Consider the following 16403-nt stretch of genomic DNA (forward strand, 5'->3'; position numbering starts at 1 on the left):
ATCTCTCGGACTCTCTGGAAAATCCTCTATTTCTCTTTGCCGATGACTCCACCCTCTGCCGTACCATCTGTCATCCCTCAGACCGGCAAGCAGCAGCTTCTTCGCTCACTGCAGATCTGGATAAAATCACAAACTGGTCCAACACGTGGAACATGTCTTTCAATCCAGACAAATCTCACACTCTCACTATGTCTCTTCGAAAGGACCGTTTTCAAAACCCCCCCATCCACTTTCTCAACAATCCTCTGGAAGAAGTCTTTTCTTTCAAGCTTCTGGGTCTCACTATCTGCCATGACCTTTCCTGGGAAAGTCACATTTCCAACCTTGCCTCAAAAGCCAGTCGCCGACTGGGAATCCTCCGTCGTGCAAAGTCCTTCCTCGGCCCTCTTGAGCTCCTGACCACTTACAAAGCTTTTGTCCGTAGCCTGATGGAGTACTGCTCTCCCCTCTGGGCTGGTGCTCCTGCCTCCCACCTTTCTCGACTTCACGCTGTCGAAACCAGGGCTTTTAAGATCATTGGCATCTCCCGCAATGAAGCTGAGTCTTTGGGCCTCTCACTCAATCACCGCAGGTTGGTCGGTGGTCTTTCTGTCTTCTACCGACTCCTCTCCAGCCTTGCCCCCCTGCTCTCTCTGCGATTTGTCCCCACCACATTTCCACAGGGCGCTCAAGGTCCGCCAACAACCCCCTTCTGGTAAAACTACCAAAATCACGAATCACTGCTCATCTTCACTCTTTCATTCCTCTTTTTTCCCGCCTTTGGAATAAACTTCCTCACTCTATTCTTTCCCATTCTTCCCTCCAGGTTTTCAAAACAGCTGTTCACCACCACCTCTTATCTTCCCCCATCCAAATCCTCGATCTTTTCTACCCCCGATAATCCACCCAAGCCCACTTCCTTCAATTCTCCTGCTTTCCTTCCTGAAAGTCCCTTTAATGTCCATCTTCCCCTCGCCATGTTCCCCGTCCCATCCCCATCCCTCTCCCTTCCACATTTCACCTGTGTCTGTTCCCCAATGTTTTGTCCCTTCCACTCCCGCCCCTCTTGTCTCATGCCTCATTGCTGTGAGTTGTGTGTTAGCTCTCATACGAGCCTCGACCAAGGTATACAAAAAAAAAAAAAAAAAAAAAAACTTCCAAAGGAGGAGGAGGATATTGGGACCATACTCTGTGCAGAGTGTTGGTGCTGCTTAAGCAGTTTCCTTGGCAATTGGGCACAATCCTGGATGGGTCGCCACTCCGACAGTATACCAGCATGCTGACACTCATTGTGCTGACCTCGGAAGGATGACAGGTCGAGGTCAGGTCGAGTTAACCCCACCTGGTATTAATTCAACAGCTGAGCGGGATTTGAACTCCGAACCTTCGGATCCAAAGCCCACCACCCAAACCATTAAGCCAACACCAAGCATATAACTTCCTATCCGATTATAATTCATATACCTATCCAATTATAATTAGTATCCATATACCTATAATATGTATTATAATTATAATTAGTATCCATATACCATATACCAATTATAATTAGTATCCAGTATCCATATACCTATCCAATTATAATTTAAACTTATCTACTTTTTCTGCTGCCACTACCTTTCCAGGGAGGCCATTCCATGCATTAGCTACTCTCTGAGAGAAATTCCCCTGCCTTTCCACCATCTTAACTCTCCTCTTCTTTACTCTCAAGCTATGGACCCTGGTTCTATCACTATCTACTCTGTTGAATAATTCATTTGCATTTATTTTATCTATACCTTTCATTATCTTAAACATCTCTATCATATCTCCTTGTAACTACCTCCTTTCTAGTGTATAAAGCCCTGTCTCCTTCAGCCGCTCCTCATAGCTGAGTTGACTAAGGCCCGGAATCAATCTCGTAGCCCTGCTCTGAACCTTCTCGATAGCATCTATATCTTTCTGGAACTGTGGTGACCAGAACTGCACGCAATATTCTAAATGTGGCCCTCACTAAATTCCTGTACAATGTTAACACCACCTCTTTTGATTTATAATTGATCCCCCTCCGAATACATCCTAAAACCCTGTTTGCTTTACTGATAGCTGCCTGGCACTGTGCTGCCTGCTTACCTCCCATATCTATTACCACCCCCAGATCCTTCTCCTGTGCGACATGCTCCAAAATTACCCCTTGTATCCTGTAATCTCTATTTTCATTGTTCTTTCCCATCCCCAACACCTTACACTTGCTCAGGTTAAATTCCATGTGACAATCTTTTGCCCAATCTATGCAAGTATCAATACTTTCCTGAATCTGATTACCACCCCCTCTGCTATCCACCTCACCTCCAAGCTTTAGTTAATTTTTCTCATGACAAATAATATCTGCATCAAATACCTATAAATATTACATATACTCATGCATAAGTAATCATATTTTCAATCATACAGTGAACTATTTAACTTTAAAAAAAAAAATTAGCCTTCCAGACTCAACCTGAAGGTGAGTCATCTGTTGCAGTTTCAGATGCCATGAGTGCGCAGGTGAAGTACGATCTGAAGCGGAACACCAGTCTCAAGAGAAAATTGATGGTCCCTTCTTCCGCAAATGGAGAAAATCTCTGGATGAATTTAAATCCTCGGAAAGAATGGCTTTATAGACCAGCAACAGACCAGCTAAACAGCAAACACAATGCAAACCGATTGGAGCGTTACCTGGAACAGTGTGAACACAAAATTACATGAAACTGTGTGCGATAAATATTCACATCCTTAAAATGAACATCTCAGTGAGGTCACGATTCACCGGAAGGAAATCTCAAGCAGCCGCCGCTGTGACGCCATTGTCAAACAACCCACAGGTATAATTCATTTTGAACAAAATATTATGAATCCTCAAGCTCACTTGGTAATATGGTTTGCGAGACAGTTCGTAACAGCTTGAGGATATTTGCTGTTGGAGTGGAGATGCCATGCACGATGTAAGTGGAGCCGAATACGAATCAACCACATGCTTGATTGGCGAGGAGTCTAACAGCATGGTGGAGATGGAAACCGACTTACCTTTGAGCTGTCTCATCTGAGTTTCGATCCCTGACCCGACTATAAACTGTCCGATCGGTGCTTTGCAGACAGGGCGATACATCATTGCATCTGCCGTCCCTTGCATGGATGTTAATTTGGGCATCCCGTGTCTGCTAGCACTAGCTCGTAGAGATTAAAGACCCCGCGGTGTCTTTTGTGCAGAGAAGACGACTTACGACTAGCACCCTGAACAAACTACCAATTCCTGCACTGAGCTCGAGTCGAACGTCATGCCTGGCTAGCTGGTTCGTGAATGACTTGGGCCAAATGTACACGCTCTATGAGCGGTGGCTGACCCCACAAGAAGATGGGATTGATCACGTCATTAAAGTAGTGGTACTGTATGTCGGGATGCTTGTGTGGCCAGAAATACGACAGAGCTACAAATATGCCAGTCGGCCATCATTGATGTCAGACGGTAAATAAGATCAAAGTGCCCTTTCAGTATTTATGTTCATTGTGGGTGTCCGCTCTTTAAGAGCAACCCTGTAGCATTGCACTCTGTCTCTTCAGTGAATGCAAGAGCTTGAGAGCTTCAATAGCACATGCAGCAAATACAATAAAATCTTCATATCCAAAGCCAGTCGTTAAAGTAGCCCACAAACTTTCGCTCGATTCGGCCACTATTTCCAACAAGATGGCTGACATGATGTGCAGAAGTTGAGTCTACTGCAGTGCAATACCCAAGAGTTTGTCATGCTTGGAGCAAGCAGAAGAGCAGATGAAGTCAGACTCAACTTGCTCTGTGAATGGTTATTATTGTGAGATTTTGAATGGGATCAACATGTTGAAATCTCACATGGGATTGTTGGAAACATCAGATGCCATAAAATAACTGAATGCTGTATATTCAACAATCGCTACTTTAATGAGGTTTTTATTTTAAAAAAAAAATACAAAAAATTTAAGACCTAGACTCATGGGGAAAAGGCAACTTAAAGACAGTAAAGTAACAGTTGGAGACTAAGCAAGGGAACTAAGCAAGGGGAGACTAAGCAAGTGAGCACAGTAACCTGCAGGTAACAGGATTGGATCAGGAAATGTTAATGGTGGAAGAAAAGATTAGATGGTGGTGCTTCAAACGAGAAGCTCTGGAGGGAAGAGAGCGATTGAACAGCCTCAGCAAGGCAGTTCCGCATTTGACAAAGTGAGCACATGAAATGAAGACGAGAGCAAGGACAAGTTGACAATTCCAAGACTGCATAAGCCATGAAACATAAACATTCTGGAACCGCGCTGTTACTCATCAAGCCACAACGATGCATGAGCACAACCGATCACAGTACTCTGAGTCTATAGATTCCACAAACCTCATGGATTATTATCACAGCAGCAAGAATCTGAAGCAATATTATATCATGAGAAGAGGTTCTTCTCCACAAGCACCAGCAATACAGACGATTCTCGATAAATATTCATGATTAAGAGGTTCAACCATCGTAGTCAGTTTACACAAATCCCTTACTGAACCACGAGTGAAATTAATGTGTGAAATGACTGCAGAATGTTGTTGCCAGCTGCATCTTGAGCACAACCATGAAGGTCCAGTCCATAACTTCCGTAAGTTGAACACCTGGCTATGTAGCACAATAAAATAAAATAATGACATTAAAGAAGAAGAAAAAATTCTGGAAGTTCAGCGCTGTTGAAGCAGTCGTACACATCACCCTATTACATCAGACTATTACATCACCCTATTAAACATGTTCAAGTACTGCAAAACGGAAGGGGTTTGAAAGTGCCAAAAAGGGAATTTGTGTTCTTGTGCTCAAGTATATAATTCAATTTAAATAAAATGACGATTGTAAAAGTCGTATAAATAAATTAATTCCGGGTTTTATCACCGTTGACACAGTGTTGATTACACCAACCTTACAACCTAAATAACACGTTGCATTTGCTATTCGTGCCTGTTGTTTGTGTCCTTTATGACGTCCTTAAATTCGTGTTCAAAATATAACATTCAATTTAAAGAAATTATTCCTCAATCATAAACTGACATTTGTAGACAGAGGGATGGATGGACAGGAACCAATTGCTTAACCCCACTTCTTGTTGTGCGTGCACTGGGTAATTGTCAGATCCGGATCTTCACCCAAAATCGAATCAATTTGTCCTTGTCACACACATAACCTGTCCACCAAGTTTCGGCCGAATTGGTCTCTAACTTTTTGAGATATCGTGCAAACAGACACAAAAACAGGGGTGAAAACATAACCTCCACCCACCTTTGGTAGCCAAGGTAATAAGTTAGATTTGACTGAATGAGAAAAAACAGTTAATTCCCCATCAGACGTATAAGGAAAAAATAAAACCGCTTCTCCTGAAGCTCACCTGGATCAGGAACAACAGTCACTCAAACCCGCATATATCCCCTTAGACCCTGATCTTTTTTTAATGCCATGAACAAACTTTGGTACATCATGGATGGGGAAGGTTGTGGTCAAGTTTCATCCAAATTGTGTGTTTGGTTCAACCGATAATGACTGAAGTGTTTACGGACTGACTGACTGATTCACTCACCTACAGACACTGCCTGATCCCATAAGCTCACCTAACTAAAGTCCAGGGGGGACATTATCTTCTCCACTGTGATAAAAAAACTACTTCTTTAATGGCTTCAATCATTCGCACCTTCTTGTGGGATCAGCCAAGGAATGTTTTTGGTCCAAGTCTTTCATGAACCGGCTGGTCAGGCATGACATTCCACTGAATGTGGTTTGGGCAGGTATTTGTAATTTATTCCAGGGTTCATGCAATAACTCTCCTACTCTTCACAAAAGGTACCATGTAGGAATATTTAACGTCCACCAACGACCAGTGCTGGCAGATGGGTCCTCCTGCTTAACGTCATGCTTATAGAGGGTACGGAAGTTGATGCCTCGCCCTGCCTGCAAAACACCAGGGTGACAGTTTATAGCTGGGTCAAGATTCAAACCCAGACTGGACAGCTCAGAGGAGAGTGGGCATAACTCTCCATGGGCATGTCTGGGTGCCCATGGTAGCATTTGAGACCGGTCGCTTTAGATTGTTGGCCTTGACATATAGTGCCGGATGAGTAACATAAACGATTTGACATATTCATCGTTTCTATATTACCTCCATTAACAGATTAACAACATGGCAGGATAAAAGTCGTAAATGCTGAGTTGAACAGACGTCCTGAACTCATGGACTTAGTTAAGTAAACAACGTCGTCTGGGACCCAGCCGTCGGTTTTCCGCCAAACGCTGCTGATTGTGACGTCATCGATTCCCTCTTTGAAAATTCTGTCTATATTAGATTTTTTGAATCTGCTATCACCTGCGTAAATACATAGAACACATAATGTGAAGATTTCGGAAGTATGAACAGAATATGTTCCGAGAAAAGTGTGTTAGAAGTTCTAGGCTTACGCCCATTATATTATGATGATGTCTGTACGTATGAATTTTCTGTTTTCTCTGAAATCCCTTATCCAATTGACACAAAATTTTCACCATAGGTGTGACTTCTAATGGAGAACGTTTTAATGATAATTATGACGTCTTAGGTCACGTGGTGTGGCAGCCATGTTGGAAAAAGGGAAAAACTTTGGACTACTGTATCCCGGAAACCGCCCCATGAAAAAAATTGAAACTTGGCACATAGCAAGTACTCCTCATGGGAAATGAGTGATTTTTTGATTATGTCATAAGTGCCTTCGTTATGACGTCATAATTGCATACGTCGAACGCTTTATCCGATCAGTATGAAAATGTTTGAGGGTTATGTGGGGCTAAATTGTATTGGGGAAAATCTTTTATGACGTCATTGGTCACATGGTTTGGCAGCCATATTTTTTAACATAAAAGCCTTCAAAAACCTTCTTCTCTGAAACGGCTGAACAGATCGAGGCAAAACTTTACAGGTACAATCGTCTATCCAGGAGGAACAAAAAGTTTTCCACCTATGATGTCATAGGTCACATGGTTTGGCAGCTGTGATTTTTTTTGAAGGATAAATCTTTTATAAATTCTCTTCCACATAAAGGCTTGACAGATTGAGGGGAAACTTCACCCACATATTCCCCAAACCTTGGGAATACCAGGGTGTTCACAAATAATTAATAGGTCACATAGTCTGGCAGTCATATTGGATGGAATGAAAATCTTTAAAAATTATTTATCTTGAACTGCTTCATCAATTGAAGTGAAACTTCACAATTATGATGTAGTAGTGATGGGGAATACATGTTTTAAATTTCAACTTGATCAACCATGGTCAGGCAAGCAGAATTATTTAATATTTTGAATCTGGGTTCAGGGATCTAAATCAAACTTGGTACAAGTATGTATAATGATGTAATAATGTGGGTAAAGGCATATCTGGTGACGTCAAAGAATGCTCTTCTACTTCTGTTTCTGAAGTCCTTTAGATTTCACTGTTCATTGAAGTAAAAATGTTGCCGATCCATTCACGTCCCAGTGCCACGAAAATAATATTTCTGTAAGAGTGCCTCATATAGACCACGTGACCATGTGTGAAATACACTATTGATTTTATTTTTCTCATAACTGTTTTGTACTCCCACCTTGTATTACAATACAGACTGACACCATGCACGATGGGATATGTGGTGTCAGGAGAGGGAATATGAAAGGATGATGAAAGGTTCAGAATGAGAAAGGGTGATACAGGGTGAACCAGTAGTTCTCCATTGGTGGAGACTTCTCTGGTCGATGATCATGCACGACGCATAGTTCTCATGATTGCGCGAGTGGATGAATCTTATACGATGTGCTTATTCTGGGCCATTTTTATGGCTGCCTTTCATGCTTTGATTTTTTTTCTTTGCCTGAAAACCACCTTACTTGTCTACAGTCTAATTTGTCATGCAAAGTGACGCTTTATCCTCATTACTAAAGGGTCAAATCACAAACTTGCCGCGTGGTTAACTCTCACTTCATCACTGCACTTATGCAACCTACATTTGAAGTGTTTCTATGGTTGTAAACTGTAATTCAGCTTACAAATAAACAGGTTCGTATCAATGAGTGTCAGCATTAGACACAATTGCAGTGTTGTCGATGAGGACTCATTATGTTTCCTGTCTGAAAGGCAATATCCATGTCATCGCAGCTGCCCAAGCAACGAATCAAGGAGTATGGACATTTGTGTAGTGGTGAGAAAAACCAGTTGAATATCGGAATTGCATAACTATGCTGTTAATCTTTTAATAAATAAATGTCATTTTCTGTTTGTCTGTCTGTAACACCAATCACGCCAAAACTACTGGACCAATTGCCACCAAACTTGGCACTTGGACCAAGTTCGACCTCGTGGTGAACATGGGCTACTTGGTTTCATTTGTAGTCATGGGGGTTCAGGAGGGAAGTTTGACGAAAATTATCTTTGTAAATGTGCATTGTGTAGTGCCACCCGGTGGTGGGGGCAGAGGCTATTACAATTCAGCAGTGGAGATAACTTGCATTATTTTTGCACTGTACACGTCCCCAGAAAGTGGGAAACCCCAAAGCCAACAAAGGAGGCAGGGGGAAGGTGGGATGAGGAAGGAGAATTGATGGGAGGAGGGAGAGAATGGGATGGGAGGTGGGACCCTGCGTTGCCCGGCAACGTCGGGCATCCCTGCTTGTAACATAATAGGTCTCTGGTTCATGGTGACCCGTAAAACACAACCTCTCTTTTGTAGAAATCTCTGCGTTGAGGTCATAATCATGTTATTACAGTGCTCCCATCCCCACCCCATTCCCCTCCACCTCCCTCATCTGATCACCTCAATGGATGAACCGTTTTCAGACTTCTTTTGACAAGTTACCCTTTGCTGCAAGGATGGCCTAGAGTCCGAGATATATGCCAACTCACCTTTGAGCTATCTGGATTGACCTTGTCATACAGTTCGTGAAATACTTGGGGCAAAGACGTTGTTCAGCCGACCTCACACAAAGGTGGGAATTAATTGTGGCAGTTAAAGAAGTAGTGGTAGTATATTTATATGAACGTGTTTGTTTTATGAAGGCTCCATGGTGAGGAGTGATGAGGGATCTGTGGATTAGGATACTCCATTCAGATCCATGCAGTCATCTCTCAGTATGTGGTGTACCAAATAGAAGGTAAGAGGAGGAGCAGCTCAGATATGAGCTCATCATGGGTAAACAGAGAGGTGGGGATTATTATTATTTGTATACAAAGTCGAGGCTCGTGGAAGAGCTGGAACATAGAACAGACCAGAACGTAACAGAACAAAAGAAGCAGTAGAACTTTGAGAGGGGGAAACACACCAACAGCGGCGTTGAAAGACAAAATAGAGGGAGACTTCGACAAGTAAGGGATGTGGGGAGGATTGAGGGTAGGAGAGAGAATGCATGGTGTGGAATAGTTAATTCATTCTCATATATTATACTGTAATAGTTATGAAGGTATACTTAATCATCTTAATGCATGAACTTTGTGAGAGACCACTCCATTGATTTTATGATACAATCTGCAAAAAAAGGAAGAGAAAATATATATGAAATATACCAGGGTGACTCCCCCAAAAAACAAACCCCAAACTATTTAATATAAAATCCTCATTTACCACTCAAATGGCACAATGTTTGGTGCAGATTACCTTGAATAGACCAGGACTGATTGTGCTTAACTGTGATCAAATGACATGCTCCAAGTGTTTGCCATGGTGCTGCATGCACAATTGGATTCGACAGGCAAAATGGTTGATTACTTTAACACATTCTGCTGTTGGAATGATGGGAATTTTATCGATAATTGTTGCTGAGACTTCTTCAGTGGTTTGTGGCCTTCCTCTGTAGACGTCCTTCAGATAGCCCCAAATATAGAAATCTGGTGGCGACAGATCTGGGGAGTGTGGGGCCCATTCAACATCAAGTCTTTGACTGATGACTGTCACCAAAGTGCATGTTGAGCTAGTTCAGTGAATCACTTGAAGTGTGGGGAGTGGCTCCATCCTGTTGAAACCATTGTTCCTCTCTTGTAACCCCCTCCCCCCCCACAACTACATAGGGTCCTCCAAAACGTCCCAAGAACTTGGATGTAATGTTTTGTATTGACAGACAATGCCAAGCCTGTGTTGTCGTCAAACCAGAAAAGGCTGAAGATTTCATTTTTACTCATTGTGACCCATGCAGTACATTTTTCTGAGTGGAGAGGTCACTCGAGCACGAAATCGGGAGTGGAGGGGTGGGGTGTCAATCCCCAGTAACGTAGTTCTTGGAGTTGACTTGCCCATAAAGAAGGAAATGGGTCCCATCAGAAAACCAGACATTGTCAAGCAAATTTGGCTTTTCTTCAGTTTTGTGTGCAAACAACTGGCATGTTGTCATTCTTTTCTGCATATGACCTGCAATCAGTTTGTGTTTGATCTGAGTTCTGCATGGATACAGTTTAACATCGTGGATGAGAATTCTTCTCACTGATTCACAAGAAATTCCAAGCTCTTGACTCCGACGTCCGAGGGATTTCTCAGGGCTTCTTCCCACTGAATCACAAATGAAGTCAATGCTCTCAGGAGACCTTACATATTGAGAACATCCCAAATGTGTTGGTCCATCAGCACTTTTCTTGTTGAGATTTGTGACAGTGCCTTTTTCTCTGAACTTTTTGACCCAGGTCAATAATCATGACTTGCAGGGCACTGTGTATGTACCAAACTCATGTTTAAACTCAATTTGACTCTTCTTGTAGGAGTCCGTTTTAACAAAAAATCTCCACAGAATAAGTATTTTTGCTGAATTGTCCATGACATCTTTAAAAAGAGAAGAATTGTCAATTTTCGTCGTCTGTCTTGTGGTTCACTCTTCTTGAATCACCTGAAAAAACAAGAGATTATTCATAAGATGGAATATACAAAACAAAAGATGGGTTTCGTGTTTTTGGGGGTCATCCTGTACAAGAATACAACATAGCATATTGATACCATGGAGAAAAACAAACAATGTTGGGATTTTAAAAATACTTACCAGGCCTGAAAAACATGTAAATTAATTAATTAATTAATTAATGAAAAGAACTGCAGCAAAAATTATGCTGATAATAATAACAATAATAATTAAGAAGCAAAAGATTTTGTTCATTGGTGAATATTTGAATTGCTTATTTGAACACAGTGGAAGAACAAAGTCTTCATCCTGGACTGATACCTGTCATCAATTTACATCCTGTCACATGAAGACCTACCTCTCTTGCTTTGAAGAAGGACTCGTATCCAAAGTGTTGCTTCACCTTCTTTCCCATGGCAGTGAAAGCAAACCACTCTCATCATTTGGTTGAGCAAATTCGTTGTCCACTGAAGACGAGCCAATTGTTAAGATTAAAGTAACCCACACACTTAATAAATAGTATCAATCAGAACTGTGTTTACATAAAGGAAAAAGGAATGAAAGAGGAAGAAGAGTAATAAACACGAATAAGTAGAATGTAAAAAAGTAACAAAGTAAACCTTTTATTCTTGCGCTGGTTGAAAGAGCTCAAAAATGGGAGGATATATATATATATATATATATATATATATATATATATATATATATATATATATATATATATATATACATATACAGTATATCTTCTTCCTCTTTCGGCTTGCTCCCGTTAGGGGTCGCCACAGCGGATCAACCGTCTCCATTTCGCTCTATCCTCCACATCTTCCATTGACACTCCAACCACCCGCATGTCCGCCCTCACCGTATCCATGAATCTCTTCTTTGGCCTTCCTCTTCTCCTCCTGCCTGGCGGCTCCATCTTCAACATCCTTCTCCCAATATACTCCGCTTCCCTCCTGTGCACATGTCCAAACCATCTCAATCTCGCCTCTCTCACTTTGTTTCCAAACCGTCCGACCTGGGCTGTCCCTCTAATATACTCATTTCTTATCCTATCCATCCTCGTCACTCCCAACGAGAATCGCAGCATCTTTAACTCTGCCACCTCCAGCTCCGCTTCCTGTCTTTTTGTTAGCGCCACCGCCTCCAAACCATACAACATAGCTGGTCTCACTACCATCTTATATACTTTCCCCTTCACTCTTGCAGCTACCCTTCTGTCACAAATCACTCCTGCAACTCTTCTCCACCCACTCCATCCTGCCTGCACTCTCTTTTTCACTTCTCTCCCACACTCTCCGTTACTTTGGACAGTTGATCCCAAGTATTTAAACCAATCCACCTTCCCCACCTCAACTCCTTGCAACCGCACCATACCACCACCCTCCCTCTCATTTACGCACATGTACTCCGTCTTACTCCAACTGACTATCATTCCCCTTCTCTCCAGTGCGTACCTCCACCGCTCGAGGTCGCCTCAGCCTGCTCCCTACTCTCCCTACAGATCATGATGTCATCCGCGAACATCATAGTCCATGGGGACTCCAGTCTGATCTCGTCCGTCAACCTGTCCATCACCATTGCAAACAGGAAAGGGCTCAGAGTCGATCCTTGGTGCAATCCCACTTTTACCTTAAACCGGTCCGTCGTTCCTACCGCACACCTCACCGCTGTCACACTGTCCTCATACATATCTTGCACGATCCTCACATACTTCTCCACCACTCCCGACTTCCTCATACAATGCCACAACTCCTCTCTTGGCACCCTATCATAAGCTTTCTCTGAATCCACAAACACACAATGTAACTCTTTCTGGCCTTCCCTATACTTCTCCAGCAACATTCTCAAAGCAAACATCGCATCAGTGGTACTCTTTCCTGGCATAAACCCATATTACTGCTCACAGATCGTCACCTCTCCTCTCAACCTAGCTTCCACGACTCTTTCCCACAACTTCATGGTGTGGCTTAACAACTTTATCCCTCTGTAATTTCCACAGCTCTGCACATCACCCTTATTCTTTAAAATCGGAACCAGTACACTTAATCTCCACTCCTCCGGCATCCTCTCACTTTCCAAGACTTTATTAAACAATCTGGTTAACAACCCCACTGCCATCTCTCCGAAGCACTTCCATGCCTCCACTGGTATACCATCTGAGCCAACCGCCTTTCCACTTTTCATCTTCTTCATAGCAGTCCTCACTTCATCCTTACTGATCCACCCCACTTCCAGATTCACTATCTCCACCTCTTCCAACCTTCTCTCTCTCATTTTCTTCATTCATCAGCTCCTCAAAGTACTCCATCCACCTTCTCAACACACTCTCCTCACTCGTCAGCACATTCCCATTTACGTCCTTTATCACCCGAACCTGCAGCACATCCTTCCCAGCTCGGTCCCTCTGTCTTGCCAATCGGTATAAATCCTTCTTTTGTATCCAACTTCTCATACAGCTCGTCATATGCCTTTTCCTTGGCCTTTGCCACCTCTCTTTTTGCCTTTCGCCACCACTCCTTGTACTCCTGCCTACTTTCTTCATCTCTCTGACTATCCCACTTCTTTTTCGCCAACCCCTTCTTCCTTATACTTTCCTGTACTTCCTCATTCCACCACCAAGTCTCCTTATCTTCCTTCCTCTGTCCAGATGTCACACCAAATACCTTCCTAGCTATCTCCCTCACAACTTCTGCTGTCGTTGCCCAATCATCCCACCCATCTTTACCACCATCCAACGCCTGTCTCACCTCCTCCCTAAATTTCACGCAACAGTCTTCCTCCTTCAGCTTCCACCATCTGGTCCTTGGTTCAGCCCTCACTCTCTTCCTCAACCTCACCTCTAAGGTCATCCTACAGACCACCAATCGATGCTGTCGAACTACACTCTCCCCTGCCACCACCTTACAGTCACTAATCTCTTTCAGGTGGCATCTCCTGCTTAAGATGTAATCCACCTGTGTGCACTTTCCTCCACTCTTGTACGTCACCCTGTGTTCCTCCTTCTTTTTGAAATACGTGTTTACCACTGCCATTTCCATTCTTTTTGCAAACTCTACCACCATTTGCCCTTCCACATTTCTCTTGTTGAGACCGTACCTATCCATCACCTCCTCATCCTCTTTATTCCCTTCCCCAACATGCCCATTGAAATCTGCTCCAATCACCACTCTTTCATCCTTGGATACACTCTCCACCACTTCATCTAACTCACTCTAGAAATCTTGTTTATACTCCATCTCACACCCCATATGCGGGGCATATGCACTGATGACATTCATCATCACCCCTTCAATTTCCAACTTCACACTCATCACTCGGTCAGACACCCTCCTCACCTCCAATACCCTCTTGACATAATCTTCCTTCAGGATTACCCCCGACACCATTTCTCCTCCCATCCACACCATGGTAGAACAGTTTGAAACCACCTCCAATGCTCCTAGCCTTACTCCCCATCCACTTGGTCTCTTGTACACACAGTATGTCCACCTTTCTTCTCTCCATCATATCAGCCAACTCTCGCCCTTTGCCAGTCATCGTCCCAACATTCGGAGTTCCAACTCTCACCTCCACACTTCTACCATTCCCCCTCTCCCACTGCCTCCAGACTCGCCTTCCCTGTCTCCTTCTCCTCCTTCGCCCAGCAGTAGCACAATTTCCACTGGTACCCTGCTGATCCGGTATGGAAATTTGTTTTGTTGTCCGCATAATGATTTGGCATAGGTTTTTATGCCGGATGCCCTTCCTGACGCAACCCTGGTCGCCTCTTACGAGACACAGGGATATGGTACACCTATTCTAACCGGGGCATACACCGGGCCCAGTACAACTGGTACTCATTTCGCCGACCTCGGAAGGATGGCAAGCTGAGTCAACCCCCTGGTGTTTTCGACTTGGCATATATATATATATATATATATATATATATATATATATATATATATATATATATATATATATATATATATATATATATATATATATTAATTCAGTGTCCCAACGGGGCTTGAACTCAGGACCTTTTGGTTCCCAAGCCACTGCCCTAACCACTGCGCCAACTCCAGGCACATATATATATATATATATATATATATATATATATATATATATATATATATATATATATATATATATATATATATATATATATATATATATATATATATATATATATATATATATATATATATATATATATATATATATATATATATATATATATATATATATATATATATATATATATATATATATATATACTTTTTTTCTTAACACCAAATAAAAAAAACGTATTATTGGGAGTGATTGAGGCAACAGTCTGTTGCCTCTACATCACGGAGGTTCAATTTTCTTTGTTTTATTGAAAAAAATTATAATTTTCCTTTTTGGATTAATTTGAAGAAACTTTTACTTGTATATATTTTTCTCTCCAAGGAACATTTTCGTGTTTCAGGGTTGGACAGACAGACAGCATGAGCTTATTTAAATACAACAACAGCAGAAGTCCGTGGTAAAATTACCACGATGTAAAAAAATAGGGGCAACACCCCTGGGCGCTCACCTGGTAGAATAATGATACTGAGGAGGAAGTCAACATGGGACAGAATCAGCAAAATGTACCAATGAACCAAAGTATAGCAAATATTTATTTTGGTGAGCAATCACCCCCCCCCCCCGCCCCCACCACCACCACCACCCTCCGTAAACCACCTTAGACCCCGATTTTTTTTTAATAGTGTGAACAAACTTTGGTACATCATGCGTGATGAAGGTTGTGGTCAAGTTTCATCAAAATTGTGTGTCTAGTTTCAGAGAAGAAAGAAGATGCATATTTTGACAGGAAGCCCCCTCCCCACCTCTTCCTTAGACCTCCTTAGACTTCAATTTTATTTAATGGTGAGAACAAACTTTGGTACATCATGGGTGATGAAGATTGTGGTCAAGTGTCTTCAAAATTGTGTGTGTGGTTTAGGAAAAAAAGCAAATACATATTTTGGGGGGCAACAACCCCGTAGACCCCATCAGACCACAAATCTCTTTTTAATGTTGTGAACAAACTTTAGTACATCATTGACTTTGAAGGTTGTGTTTAAGTTTCATTGGAATTGAGTGTGTAATTTTGGAGAAGAATGCAAATACCTATTTTGGGGGCAACCCACCCCCCCACCCCCGCCATAGAACCCCATAGACCCCGCTTTTTCTCATGTTGTGAACAAACTTTGGTACATCACGGGTGATTAAGGTTGTGGTGAAGTTTCTTGTGTAGTTTCGGAGAAGAAAGCAAATACCTTTTTGGGGGGCAACCACCCCTCCTCCCCCCCCCCAATAGACACCCTTAGTCCCCAATTTATATATTTTTAAATAGTGTGAAGTGAACAAACTTTGGTACATCACGAGTGATGAGGGTTGTAGTCAAGTTTCATCGAAATTGTGGGTGTAGTTTCAGAGAAGAAGTTGCAAGTGTTTGTGGATGGATGGACAGACGGACGATGCGCCATGACACAAGCTCCCCAGAAACATGTTGCAGATGAGCTAAAA

At 42.4% G+C, this 16403-nt stretch overlaps 2 long non-coding RNA genes across 2 annotated transcripts in view; both read left to right on the forward strand.

Annotated features, from left to right (window-relative positions):
* The window catches only part of LOC147014340 (uncharacterized), a 34060-nt gene extending 25811 nt beyond the window's left edge, over nucleotides 1–8249 (forward strand). The window contains exon 3 of the long non-coding RNA XR_015050739.1: nucleotides 7615–8249. This is a non-coding gene — a long non-coding RNA (uncharacterized LOC147014340). The remainder of the gene's footprint in view (nucleotides 1–7614) is intronic.
* Nucleotides 8250–8729: 480 nt separating this feature from the next.
* LOC147014341 (uncharacterized) overlaps nucleotides 8730–16403 on the forward strand; it is a 200664-nt gene continuing 192990 nt past the window's right edge. The window contains exon 1 of the long non-coding RNA XR_015050742.1: nucleotides 8730–8972. This is a non-coding gene — a long non-coding RNA (uncharacterized LOC147014341). The remainder of the gene's footprint in view (nucleotides 8973–16403) is intronic.

This window comes from Eptatretus burgeri, chromosome 13, assembly GCF_056783735.1.
Source record: "Eptatretus burgeri isolate ZD-2024b chromosome 13, Ebu_testis_v1, whole genome shotgun sequence".
Taxonomy (NCBI): domain Eukaryota; kingdom Metazoa; phylum Chordata; class Myxini; order Myxiniformes; family Myxinidae; genus Eptatretus; species Eptatretus burgeri.